The 13427-nt window shown below is 45.8% G+C and overlaps 1 pseudogene; it reads left to right on the forward strand.

Annotated features, from left to right (window-relative positions):
- The first annotated feature begins 7143 nt into the window (after positions 1 to 7143).
- Positions 7144 to 9593, forward strand: LOC119340362 (annotated as a pseudogene).
- Positions 9594 to 13427: the final 3834 nt, after the last annotated feature.

Below are 13427 nucleotides of genomic sequence, written 5' to 3' on the forward strand. Positions count from 1 at the left end.
CCCCTTAGTGATTTTGGTGTATTGAAGATTTATAGGTTAAGGGACTGATGCGTGTGTGAGTGTACACATGTCTATAAGTCTATGAGGAGTTTGATATTTACAGAGAAAGTCGACCCCTAAAAATGAAGTTCTTCAACTGAAGACTTTGGATTTCTGAAGACTTTCTGAAGATTTTGAAAGTGAAGAAATTGGTGTGACCTTGAAGACTTGGCAATCATTCGAGGACATGAAGCGTGAAGACTTTTGTTTTTATAGTTTCACTTTCTCCTTCTTGAGTCATAAGAAACACCGTACTGTTAAAGGGGGTCGAGAAAATACTTTTCTAAGGAAAAATTTCCATGTGATGTTCAACTCAAAATCCTACACCTACCAATCCCTTCGAGTGAAGCCATTGGAAATCTCGCACAGTTCAGTCATATTCTTCAGTGACAGAGACGAAGTTTTTCTGGTCTCTGAGGAATTTGTTCTGACTGAAGAGTTAGGAATTCGCCAGTGTGGATTGCCTACAAAGTGAGGAACATGATAGCCCTGAGGTATTGAGAGTCAAATATTCCGACCGTTGCTGTGCTACGCTCCAGCTGTCCCAAAATATCTACCCACTTAACGGTCATATCAGACAAGGGCATTTATGTCTTATCATGTCGGGCTGCTCCCTAGGCTATAAATAGCCGCCCCCTACAACCACTAGCTGGTTGGCTGCTCCGAGAGAAACTGACAGTTGTCATTTGAGAGCAACCCATCCTCCGACGACTTTGAGCGAAAATCATCAAGTGAGGAAAACCCAAACCCCAAACCTAGAAACCCCAAAGTAATTGAGCATCACTGAAGAGATTGATCCTGTGTGGATCCGACGCTTGTTTCTTTTGAAGATTGTGCTTCTTCCAGACGGTTAGGCGTCAAGGTCTAGAGCATCCAAGAGGAATTGTGGATCGCCGAGTGACCGAGTTTGTGAAGGTTCGGAAGTCACCTGAAGACTTTCCACGAGTGATTGGGCGAGGTCTGTGTGACCTTAGCTCAAGGAGAATACGGTGAGGACTGTGTGTCCAGGACTGTGTGTCCTCGAGTTTAAATACTCAGCCGCTTCAATCAGATGTACAAATTAGACAACAGTTGGAACTGGTCTACCAAATCATTGTCTTCACCGAGCTTACTTGTTCTATTTCCTCAACTCTTTAATTTCCTCATCTCTGTTGTAGTGTGCTTGTTCTCATCTATTTGAAGACTTTGACTGAAGACTTTCTCAATTTCCTCATTTCAATTTTTTCTGTCTGTCCATCTTCACCTTGTGTTATCCTGTGTTTACGCTTTCTGTACTCTGTGCTTGTCTTCATTTCATCATGATGACTATGCATGTGTTCTGCTATGTTTACTTTTGAGTACTTATTCCGCTGCAAGTAGTTCTTCATTTAGGAATTCCCTCACCAGAAAATTCCTCAGTGAAGAATTCATAAAAATCGCCTATTCATCCCTCCTCTAGTCGATATAACGCACTTTCACGAAGCACAAGCCGGACATGCATCTCCTCCTCGGGGCCATGTAGGATAAGCTCGAGGTCAACAAATCTAAATGTGTAAGAGACGGAGGGGAGTGGAGTGAAATGACTAGAGTTTGATCCGCATAACCGATAGGAAGGAATATATATGTTGTCGGATGGGTTAGTGTGGGCCGGGTTTGACATGACGGACACGGCCAAAAGTGTCCGGGAGTATGTATCTGCTCCATATTTGGACTGTATGGGAATGTTACGGTATCCCACGGCTACACTTACCACGGGGGAATTTGAGGATTTGCCACGCCTTTAATTACACTTTGAGGATTTGCCCCCGTTTACCCTGAAACTGAGGATTTGCCACGCATTTGCTGTAATCTTGAGGATTTGCCCCCGACGAGACGGGCCACAGCAAAATGACCAACAAGCCCTCGTGTTGATCTACGTGAGAGGCAGCCAACCCCGATCTTTCTATCCCAGATATCACGCTCGTATGATACGATTTGGGTGGGTGCGGCGAAGGCGACCTCGATCTCCACCACGACGGCGGCGGCGACGACGGCAGCGGCGGCGGCGCCGGCGGCTGCAACCTGGTAAGATGTGCCACTATATGCCATTCCTTCGACCGTCACCTGCTCCCCCAAGGTCGTTGTTCCTCTAGTGCAACATGTCAATACGTCCACCTTTTGCCTTAGTATGAGTCTGAACCAACTCCCAGATTTATCCCTAAAACATAGTTGATCAACAAACTCCAAAAAAATCATCTCCAGATTTTTTGCAAATTCAGAGTCCTGCCATTAGTTTCCACTTGATTGTTAATGTTAAGAAACCTGAAGATAAAATAAAAGCCATTAGGCACCTGTTGAATAAACATGTAAAGAGAATAACAAGTTTGTTGCAGAGCATGTACGGTTGATCTGTGGAGGATGGATGCTATGGATGATGGCCCTAATATGGGTGTTGAGGATATTGCTCTGAAGACACAAAGGTGAGAATGATACTATATCCGCATTTCCGTCAATGAACAACCTAACCGTAAACTTCGAATATTTCACTGTAGGGTGAAGCAGCCTGTTCATGTTAACATTAAAGTTAGAGTTCTTCCATATCGGGCCATGCTTGCTGATGGCGCCGAGGAACAAATGGAGCGGCAGGATATTGAAATGCAGATTAGATGGAAGGGGCTCACTTTAAACAAATTTACATACGACTTGAGCCAATACATACCATGGGGCCCATGGCAGGAGGTGCATCTGTTTGGCTATGATAAGGATTCTGATCAGGAATGCAGACTGTTTAGCACCAAGCAATTGAGAAGCCATTTGCTTGACCATATGTGGGGAGAGGAAGAAAAGGTGAAGATGCTAGTTGAGGTGCATACAAAACCTGCTAAGAAATCTGCCGCGAAGAGAGCTAACAAGCCTACTAAGGAACCAGCTGCTAAGAAACCTAAGAAGGCACCTGTTGAGAAGGCACCTAAAATCCTAAAATCAGCTATGGATGATGTACTATGCAGTGCTACATCATCTGTGGTTGTGGACAATGCGAATGAGGAAGCACTTGAGGTTGTTCAATCAATGGCGAGTCAAACAAGTGCTTTTGTTGACAATGATATTAACTTTGCAACATGTGATGTTGTTCAACCCAATATGCCATCAATTTCTGACATTGCTGAAAGCAATGAGCAATGCGGGTCTTCGGTGGTATTGGACATAGAACCACCAATTGATTGGAGCCTAATTGAGATTGCTCCTCCAAATGAAGATGAAGTGGATGTTCCAGTTACAGAGGAGAATATGTGTGATTTTCTAGGTATCGAGGAGGATGAGACACATGAAGCACCTTCTTCGCCACCTAGTGAAGATGCGTATCTCACTGATGAGGAGGACCAACAACTATTAACTGAGGCTGCTATTCCTGTTGATGACAAGATAGCTCAAGAGGAGGAGATTGCATATGACAAAGAGAACCCTCATATGTATGTAGGTGCCTTGTTTCCTTCAATGGAAGAGTTCAGGATGGCAATAAAACAATATGCCATTAACAATGAAATTGACATATGGGGATATAAAACAGACAAAAAAAGATATCTCGGACTATGCAGAGGCATCAAGTGTCCATGGAGAATAACTGCTCGTTTAAGGGCTGATGCGAAAACAATAAGGGTACTAAGAACTTTCTTGCTAACAATAACTTCTGTTTCTAGTACTCCAATTCATATTACTTGTCGCAACTTAAGTATGAGTAATATGGATCGGAGGTAGTGATTGATTTTCTTTTATTGAATGCAGTACTATTTCTCATAGGCCATTTGTTTTGTATGGATGCAGGTCACTAAGATGAGTAAGAAACACAAGTGTTCTTCGAGTAGCAGAGTAAAAACCACCATGGCAACACAAGGTTGGGTTGAAGCCAAGGCAATGAGTATACTCCAGAATGATCCTACCATAGGATGTAAAGAACTACAAGAGAAACTCGAAGAAACTTATGACATCACCATTGGTTATGATACAGTTTGGGCGGGTAAATCTAGAGCCGAAAAACATATTTATGGCACTTTGAAGCAGAGTTTTCAGAATTTGCATAACTTCAAAGCAGAAGTTGAGAAGAGATCTCCAGGGAGCATCGTAGAGGTTGATACCAAGGTAGTAGATGGTAAAGTCCACTTTCACAGATTCTTTATGGCTCTTAAACCTTCCATAGATGGTTTTCTAGCTGGTTGTAGACCATATCTCAGCATAGACTCTACGGCATTGAATGGTAGATGGAGAGGACACTTGGCAGCTTGTACAGCATTAGATGGTCATAACTGGATGTTTCCTGTTGCAATTGGGTTCATTGATGGAGAGACCGAGGAAAATTGGACTTGGTTCATGTCACAACTCAATAGAGCTTTAGGTTCAGTCCCTAACTTAGCTATATGTACAGATGCATGCAAAGGTTTAGAAAATGCTGTCAAAAAGGTTTTTCCTCATGTGGAGTAGAGAGAGTGTTTTAGGCACTTGATGGCAAACTTCACAAAAAAATTCAAAGGTGATGTGTTTGGTAGGATGTGGCCTGCTGCTAGGGCATATAGGCCTGAAGTTTTCTCCCATCATATGCAGAAAGTCTTGGCAGCTAGTAGCCGTGTGCATGAATATTTGTCAACCTATCACAGTTCGAAGTGGATGAGATGCAGTTTCAATGCAGACATCAAGTGTGATTATATAAACAACAATCTGGCCGAGTCTTTTAATAACTGGATAAAAGATTATAAAGACTTGCCTGTTGATGAGCTTGCTGACACATATAGAGAATTGTTGATGAAACTAGTATACAAAAGAAGGAGAATTGGGGAGAAATTGAGGGGAAAGATCATTCCTGCTGTTATTCAACAGATTTTCAATAGGACTAGAGGGCTTGGTCATCTAAAAGTTGGAAAATCAGGTAATGGTAGTTGTGAAGTCAGGGACACAAGCAAAAACAGTCTTAGGCATGTTGTGAAGGTTGACAAACATGAATGCACTTGTTTGGAGTGGCAGCACACCGGAAAGCCTCGTGAGCATGCTCTAGTATTTTTGATGGGGAGGAGAAACCCCAAATGGGTAGACTATGTTCATAATTATTTCTCCTTGGACAAGTTTAGGGCAGCTTATGCAGGTGAGATTGAGCCCATGACAGATAGGAGTCAATGGCCTCATGTGGATGTTGGTTTCGACATGGATGCACCAATTGACAAACGAAGACCGCCTGGAAGGCCTAGAAAGCAGAGGTACAAGAGTGCCCTCGAAGGTGGAAAAGGTGGTCCAAAAAAGAAAGAACCTAAACAATTGGGCAGCCAAAACAGATGCAAAAGATGCAATGAACTAGGTCACAGACAAGCTGGTTGCCCTTTAAATGGTCCCAAAAAAAGGTAATTATATAACCAATTATATTTTGCATTACTTTTGTCATGTTATGAATTGTTTCCAGTTATATGCATTTTGTATCATGTTGCAGGAAGAGAAAACAAAGAGCAAGAACATATCCTGCTGAAGATGATGAGCCAGGACCTCAAATTGGTGGTGCTCCTATTGGCACACCCAACAGGCAAATTGGTGGTGCTCCTCTTGGCACACCCAATAGGCAAATGCTTACTATTCCTGCCAGTCTCCATGATAGTCCTAGGCCAGTGACAAGAAGGTAATATACAGTAAAATGGTTATTTCATTGCAGTCCAAAGTTGATCTCTCATGTTTACTATTCCACTCTTTATAGGATGCTGGCTATGGCCTTAGATGATGAATCATCAGAGCCAACAGAGATGCCTTCAACCTCGCGTGCGAGAAAGTTGACCCCTAAGAGAAAAAGAACGTAGATCGTGACGTGCTTATGTGGTGAACTAGATGCTATGCCATGTCATTTTTGGGGGCTGAACATGCTATGTCGTGTCCTTTTGTGTCGAACTATGTTTGTTGATTCTTATGTATGGATGTCAGAGTCAGACTATCTATTATTGTAACCAAATGTTTGCACTTGCCATGATTTGTGAAGAAATGCTGTCCAAGTGGTAGCCTGATGATGTACAAATTTTTTGACCAAAAAATCAAACTACCCAGAAAAGGTTGAAACAATTCCAGAAAATAAAGAGTTTTAAATTGAGCATTCTGGGAAAATTTGAGCTCACTTGGCCGAACAGAAATAGATAAACTTAAAAACAGATCATTTCCAGCCTATTTTTGGGTCAAATTTGGCCTAAAATTGAAATTATGCAGGAAACATTGAAACAGTTACTGAAAACCGTGAATTTCTGGGAGAATTTGAGATCATTTGGCGGAGCAGAAATTAGAATATTAAGAAGTACCCAGAATGACAAATCTGAAGCTCACAACTTCAGAAAGTACACAGAACCACAAGTCTGAAGTTCCTTAGATTTGGGAGAGCACGAACCTGTGCAGCAGCTCGGGGAAGGCAGAGCCCATTGCGGCAACAGCAAGCTCGGCGAGGGTCAGCAGGAGGAAGCAGCAGCTCGGGGAAGGTTCCACACAGCGAGACCTCGCTGCATCTCACGGACGCACAACAGCATGCAGCGGCAGCTCGTGGAAGGTTGCGCACAGTGAGGGCGTCGCAAGCTCAAGGAGGCACAACACCACACAGCATCAGCTCAGGGGAGGACGCCCTTGCCGGTATAGCCGCTGCGAGGTCGCACGACGTACGGCGAGGTTGCAGGGAGGCCATCCAGACGAACAGAGTACAGGCAAAAGGAAGAAGAGATAAGGTACATGTCCGATTGGGATTAATCATCCTGATTTGGACCAGGGGTATTTTGGTCACATAATTTATACTATAATCTGCCAAATGATCCAAACCGTGTACAGAGGGCAAATCCTCAAGATTACAGCAAATGTGTGGTAAATTCTCAGTTACAGGGTAAACGGGGGCAAATCCTCAAAGTATAATTAAAGGCGTGGCAAATCCTCAAATTCCCCACTTACCACGAGTACCTAGGACCAGAGCAAACTCTCAGATGCAAACCCCAACCAAGTGCCTCCGCCGTTGATCCCACATCAGACGGCCACGACCATGCCCCGCCCATCCCACCCAATCATCCGCGCACACACGCCAGTAGTGCCGTCGCCTCAGCGAATCTCCTGACACGTATATATGCGCGCCACTCACCCCGCAGCAACGCAAAGCGCGCAACACATCATCACACACCACACCAACCGACCCGTCTACTTTCTTTCGCCTTGCTCTACCCGCGGTCCCACGTGCTCCCAGCCATGTGCGGCGGCGCCATCCTCTCCGACATCATCCCGCCGCCGCGCCGGGCCACCGGCGGCAACGTCTGGCGGGCGGACAAGAAGAGGAGGGCCAGGCCCGACGCCGCCGCGGGGAGGCCCCGCCGCGTGCCCGAGGAGGAGTTCCAGGAGGAGGAGGGCGACGCGGAGTTCGAGGCCGACTTCGAGGGGTTCGTGGAGGCGGAGGAGGAGTCCGACGGCGAGGCCAAGCCCTTCCCCGTCCGCAGGACCGGCTTCTCCGGAGGTAAAAGAAAGGATCCCTGTCGGCCGCGCGTCGATTTGGGTGGTTTTGTTGCTCTGCTCTGAGATGAATAGCAGGTTTCTTGGGCCCGTCCTGAGATAGATAGATCCGGCGTTTAGGTCACCGGTTCGGAGATCCGTTGGATTGCCCTGCTCTGTTCAGGATTTGGGGGGGTAGATTTGAGTTCTTAGGTGGGTTGGTGGTTGGAATCGCAGGATTAGCTAGCTGTATTCTTGATTTGTGCTAAATTTCTGCAAATGCTAGCTGCAGCTTACCCCGATTTCATGTCTGAACTTTTATTGTCATGTGACTGAGATGCGGAGAAAAGATCTTTGATGCCACACTGATTAGAGAAGCTTCATATTTTTATATGAAAATATGGTGCTGTATCCCCCGCAAAAGAAAAAGAAAAGAAAATATGGTGCTGTAGCTGTGGCTTGTTTTTTTCGAGGGTAATGCTGTAGCTGTGGCTTGTTCTGGAAAATACGCTTGTTCTGCACTTACGTTCTCTGCAATTTTTTGAGGGGGGAATCTTCTCTCATGAATCATGACACACAATTTTGTGTGACAAGAGTCGAACGATTCCGGCACGGCAGTAAGAATCCAGCCACACATGCATGCGAGTTAAAGGGAAACAGCCGCCCGATTCCATGGTCATGTCGAAATAGGATAGCAATTATCATGTGTAGAGCAGTTTCGATTTTGTGTTAAATCGTTCTATGCTCTGTTTTGCATCGTTAATGCCTATAGTCTAATTCCTTGCTAATTTTTTCAAAGGAAGAGTAAGCACAGTTGATGCTTTTTATTTGGAGTAGTGAATGCCTCATCTTTATCTGTTTAAGATCAACCGTCTCATCTTTATCTTACTGCTACATTCAGATGGACTGAAGGCAACTGCTGCTGGTGATGATGACTGTGCCTCAGGGTCTGCTAAAAGGAAGAGAAAGAGCCAGTTCAGGGGCATCCGCCGCCGCCCTTGGGGTAAATGGGCTGCTGAAATAAGAGATCCTCGCAAGGGTGTCCGTGTCTGGCTTGGCACTTACAACTCTGCTGAGGAAGCTGCCAGAGCCTATGATGTTGAAGCCCGCAGAATTCGTGGCAAGAAGGCAAAGGTCAATTTCCCAGAAGAAGCTCCCATGGCTCCTCAGCAACGCTGCGCTACCTCTGTGAAGGTGCCCGAGTTCAACACCGAACAGAAGCCAGTACTCAACACCATGGGCAACGCAGATGTGTATTCCTGCCCTGCTGTTGACTACACCTTAAATCAGCAATTTGTGCAGCCTCAGAACATGTCGTTTGTGCCTACAGTGAATGCAGTTGAGGCTCCTTTCATGAATTTTTCCTCTGACCAGGGGAGCAACTCCTTTAGTTGCTCAGACTTCAGCTGGGAGAATGATATCAAGACCCCTGACATAACTTCTGTGCTTGCATCCATTCCCACCTCAACTGAGGTCAATGAATCTGCATTTCTCCAGAACAATGGCATTAATTCAACGGTACCTCCTGTGATGGGTGATGCTAATGTTGATCTTGCCGACTTGGAGCCATACATGAAGTTCCTGATGGACGATGGTTCAGATGAGTCAATTGACAGCATTCTAAGCTGTGATGTACCGCAGGACGTTGTCGGCAACATGGGCCTTTGGACCTTTGATGACATGCCCTTGTCTGCTGGTTTCTACTGAGGGAATCGAGGTCGCTGGGTGCCTGTATATATAGACAAAGGTTAGGCATATTCAATGCTGGAAATAAACTCATTGTTATGCACTTCAATTTCCATTTCATTGATCATTATCTTTTATCTTGTTTCAGGAATAAGTATTCTGGACATCAACAAGTGCTTGTGTCTGGTGCCTCTAGAATCGAGCAGTAGCGACGTCAGTCTATGGTTATGTCTAGCTTAAATGGTCAGGAGACCTAAGTCTTTTGCAATAGACCTCTGTCTTGTGCCCCCAGACTATATTATATCTATATATGAAACCAGTATGTGATGGGAACTGCTTATTTTGTATTCCTGTTTCTACCTTATTGTAATTGCTACAAGTGGCTGTAAACCTTTTAACTTTGAAGCCAGTGTTTGGTATGCCGTGCTTATTTTCTCCAATACGCTAGTTCATCATTTGCTGCCATACTGGAAGTCTTTTGGAGTATCCTGCCATGGTTGTTAGTGTAAGTGACATGGCATAAATATATGGTACCATACTGGGCCAGAATCCTCCAAAGTTTATCAAAGTATACATTTACTTGTAACAGTATTCTAGCACAACTTGCAGATACTTGCTTAGGAAAACAGCTTGCTGCTCAAGTGGCATTGGACTAGTTTGCTCTTTTGTGCAAATACATCTTGTATTCAAGTGGAAAGTAGAGAATAGCAGTCGTGGGTCCTTCAGTTGCACCGAACTCTTGAGGTACCTGCCTGAAATGTACATGGCCTAGGGACTTTGTCTGATCGCTCTGTATTTCATAACAAAATCCTGTTTTTGTTGGGTGAAATCTTGACCTCTCTTGGGTTTCGAAGTAGGGAGCAGACCTGTAGGGACTTCTGTAGAAAAGGGAGAATGGACTGTAGATACTCTTGCTTATTACAAATGAGAATTGCATGCTTGATATTGAGAGATCCAATTGGAACCTTTTCTGTTTCCAATGGTCATTACGCTCGCGTTCTTGTTTTAGCCCTGCTCAGTAGAAGAACCCAATTGGAAATTTGTATCGCAGTTTGACTAAAAGTCTAGAGTTGCAAAGCTCTTGCATGATGTTGGCCCGGATGGTAATGTACTTAAAAAATCATGTTATTGTTCAATTTTGTTTTCCTAAAGTTGCAAAAGCTGGAAGGAACAGGCTCTGCTTTTTGCGTTGGAGGAGAGGGGACAGCTGTACCGAGGCCGAAGACTAGGCGTGTGAATCAAATGACCTGACGTCTAAGTTTTGTGAAACTACTAAGTGAAAGTCTAGGATAAGTGCTCGGCAGCGAGTCAGTTCCTCTCCCAAATCCATCCCAAGTGCTTTAGATATGGAGATCACTGCTTCCGAGGGGTATCCAACAGATTTGCCAAAATCGGCCCGCAACCCAGAGATTTCGCTAGAAACTTCATGTATTCCTCCAGCAGTCCTGATCTCAGATTTGATAGGACTCGGAGATAAAACAGCATTCGCTGCATTCTCCGATGCCTCCCATGCCTTAGCCCTGCTACCAGCATAGAAAGGTAATGGCGGTGAAATAAACCTCAAGTCAGCTAGCGTTTCGGAAATGTTAAGTCAAGCATCCCTTCCCACTCTTTATAGGAAGAGTACTGGACCATTCGACAGTACCTTGTCTGGTGCCACAATCACACACAACTTGAATGCTTGATCATGTTGTATTCGGACTGATGAAGACCACATCATGTTGATTGTGACTTGTACTGAAGCTTACAACCCCCGCATTGCTTGACAAATGAAATGTTGGGTCGATCCCCATCCTCTCGCTCAAACCCCATTGGAGTTTTTTTTTTCCTTTTTTTTTTGTGGGTAACCCCCATTGGAGTTAATCCCTCCGAGAACCATATTTGGTAGAGCAAGCTAAAAATCCCTCCGAACACTGAGTTCTATACATGAAACACTAGAAAACATACCAACGAAGAAGACCGTTGGCACACAACATGAAAAGCAAGGTAACACCAAAGCACCATGAATAAATTCCAGGATCCCATCGCGACTTGGCAAACCAAGTTTTATGCAATTGATTAATTCACACAGCTGCTATTTCCACAACAAAATTAACAAAAATTCTAGATTACTCTCTCCGATCCATATTAATTGACGTTGTTTTAGTACAACTTTAGTACAGAGTTATACTAGAGCAGCGTCAATCAATTTGGATTGGTGGGAGTACTATTATTTATGTTCGGCCACAAGAAGGCTGGAAGAAGAATTGCTTCAACATCTTACTCGTAGCAGCTTCGACCTCACCGTCTGTTTTTCTATATATTCTTCAACTATCCTTGTTCTGCCTGCACAGATACGGAAGGTTTAATAGTAATCAATGCATGTGAAAAAATAAAATAAAAAGTTAAAAATGAGTCCAAGACTACACACCTACAACCATGCATACCTACATCTTAAGATAGGCACACTAAGAAAAGTTCACTGCGTAGAAAGGAGGCATGAGGAATGCATTTGCTTGGTGCAGTAATCTTCATAAACCATATTCTTTTTTACTTTGTTTGAAAGAGGGCATTTTATTCACTCATAAGAAGCATCAAGGGGATACAAAACTCCACGAGTACACACCCGACCTCTGCATAGTTAGTATGCACAGAACCATCATCGACACACGTGCAGCGCGAACCTGCAATCATCCACTCCCCCCCTCCCTAACCGATGCAGCTCCAAGACGATGCTTCCAAGAGAGAGAAACAAGTGTTAATGATGTCATTGTCTGATCCGATACCACCCGGACCTAGGGTTTCCCCCGGAGTAGCCGACCGGTAGGCATCAACGGCAACGACAACAACTTCAACAAGGTAACGGCATGCAAAGGCGTCGGCATCGTCGGCCCGGAAAAATTCGAGCACGGCTTTCGCCTCTCATCTCGCCGCAGCCAAACAATCTGGCACGCGGCATGTCGGCCTAGACAAAACCACAACTTCACAACATGTAGGGACCGAGCCACTAGCCATGGACTGGCCAGGAGCCACCGAGCCCAGCCACCGCGAGCCCAAGTGGGAAAACAGTGAATCAAAGTATACCTTTACTTGTGACAGTGTTCTAGCACAATTTTTTTTAGAACGAAGGCTCAAGCAGAGCCCGACTTTGAATTAAGAAAGCCATCAACCGGCCACGATTACAACTCCAAATTACACCACTCACCAACTAAAGAAACGAAGACAAACAACAAAGATACAAGGGCGCCAGGGAGCATCTCACAATGCACATACAACAAGCTAGTTAGAAAGATTGGCATAGAGCATATAGCTTGGAGATGCCATTAACCTCTTGCACGCCGAAAAACCAAGGCGAAAGCGATATCCTGGTCAGGAGAGTGCACCGACGACGATGCAAGGCACGCCGTTGCCAAAACACCTGGGCTTGAAGAAGACACATCCGTTCAGATCCATCGTCAAAGAAGGCCCCTGCCTCCTCGCCTGGCTCGAAGGCGTCGCACCGTTGAACGATGGACATGCTCACCCTAGAGCCTGGATGGATGGCATCGAAGAAACCACTTGGGGCGGAACGAGGCGTTCCCGACATGCCGGCGACGACTCACCTAGAGCAGAGCAACACCGTATGCCCTAGTTCTGACATGAAAGAGATCGAGCAGTCAGAATGCACAATTGGGCAACAATAAGGCCAAGAACAAATTGGGAGCTTCGGCTCGGTCGACGAGTTGTAGTGCAGCCACCGTAGGAGGGGAACCCTATCCCCTCCCGTCCTGGAAGATCCATGGGCACCGGAGGAATACACTGCAGCCCGGTGAAGAGCACCAAAACAACTTGACCCAGCACCAAGGGAGACACCGCCACCGCTGGACGCACGCTGCCGCCACCGACAAACTCCACCTACACCACAGCGAAGCCCACAACCCATCTTTGTTCCCAAAACAACACCTTCATGAAGGTTACGGCGCCAAGGGCGTCGCCGCTGCCCAACAAAGTTGAGGATTTCTCCCGGGAGACAAAGGGGAAGGGGATGGGGGCAAGACCTGAACGGCGCCTCTGGGAAGGTGCGCGGCGCCCGCAGGTGTCGCCGCTGGCATGGCTGGCTGGGGTTTCCCCCGGTCCTGCATCCTTGACACCTGCTCCCACCCGAAGCAGACTGGGACCCCACGATGAGGCAGGTCAGATCTGGGGAGGGGGGAGGGGAGGGGCTCGCTGGAGAAGAAGGGTGGTGGGGACGGCCAGATCTGACGCAGCCGGAGCTGATGCCGCCGCCGCGCACTGGCCCGCATTCTTCGGGGATC

This window comes from Triticum dicoccoides, chromosome 7B (genome assembly GCF_002162155.2).
Source record: "Triticum dicoccoides isolate Atlit2015 ecotype Zavitan chromosome 7B, WEW_v2.0, whole genome shotgun sequence".
Classification (NCBI taxonomy): domain Eukaryota; kingdom Viridiplantae; phylum Streptophyta; class Magnoliopsida; order Poales; family Poaceae; genus Triticum; species Triticum dicoccoides.